At 36.3% G+C, this 1117-nt stretch overlaps 1 protein-coding gene across 1 annotated transcript in view; it reads right to left on the bottom strand.

Moving 5' to 3' along the window:
- The window catches only part of LOC108802409 (vitamin D 25-hydroxylase), a 6310-nt gene that overhangs the window by 4794 nt on the left and 399 nt on the right, over positions 1-1117 (bottom strand). The window lies entirely within an intron of this gene.

The raw sequence follows: 1117 nt of genomic DNA, 5'->3' as shown, positions 1-1117 counted from the left end.
ACATTTCCTCATCCTCTCTACCTGCACTTTGCCCGCTCAGTTTATGTACAGTCACGCTGAACGCAGTTTACACCCTGTCACCTGGACAACCACTACACGGGATACCTGGAAGCACGTGGTGTCAGGAAACACAATGGCCCAATCCGGACACCTGGGATGTCCTGGCGGGTGTCTGTGTATGTATGGGGGGTACGGCGCCCGCCGATGACATCAGAGCACAAACTACATTGTAATGTCTTCCTTATATTGTAAAGCGCTGCGCAAACTGTTGGCGCTCTACAAATACTGTATAATAATAATACCGGGAGAATGTTTACCACCCAAAATATATATCTGATGTACATCCCAGCCATTCAGAATAAAACCATTCATGATAGGTCGGACCCCTTACGTGTGAGAGACGCAGGAAGAACATAGGACTGCGAATGATAAACATTGATCAGATATCTCCCCTTATATACAATATATATCATTACACTAATACTATACATAGAAATGACACATCTCTACAACTCTCCACGCTGCCAGTTAAACATATAATAATAAAGAATAAAAACAAATCGTACCTCTCTGTACACTGCATGGGCACAGTATATAATAATAATAATATAATAACCTGTAGCTGTGGCTCAGCGTAACCATGTACACAATGGGGCAGTACATAATACAATCATAAATGTTTTTAAATAACAACAATAAGAATAATTTATAACATTGATGGCTCTGTACATTGTGTGTAAACATTAAACAAAATAACAATAAAAACAAAACAATGATAATTACTTCCCTGAATAAAAATATTAATTCAAAATAATAAATAATATTGATGACTCTATACATGGGGAGAGAATATTATTATTATTATCAATAATAATACTTCCCTGTTGCGCAGCCTAATCATGTACACCGTGGGGCCTTATATAATATAGTAATAAATCATAATAAAAGTAATAATAACAACATTGATGGCTCTGTACATGGTGGGGAGAATACAGTATAATAATAATAATAATAAAAAAATTATAATAGTAACAATACCAATAATCTTAATAATAAATGTCCTCCCTGTAGCTCAGCCAGGTCATGTACATGGGGGGGAGCAGTATATAATACCAAT

The sequence above is a fragment of the Nanorana parkeri genome, unplaced genomic scaffold (assembly GCF_000935625.1).
Source record: "Nanorana parkeri isolate BGI_ZX_2015 unplaced genomic scaffold, ASM93562v1 scaffold2846, whole genome shotgun sequence".
Taxonomy (NCBI): domain Eukaryota; kingdom Metazoa; phylum Chordata; class Amphibia; order Anura; family Dicroglossidae; genus Nanorana; species Nanorana parkeri.
This window is presented reverse-complemented; position numbering and strand designations above follow the sequence as displayed.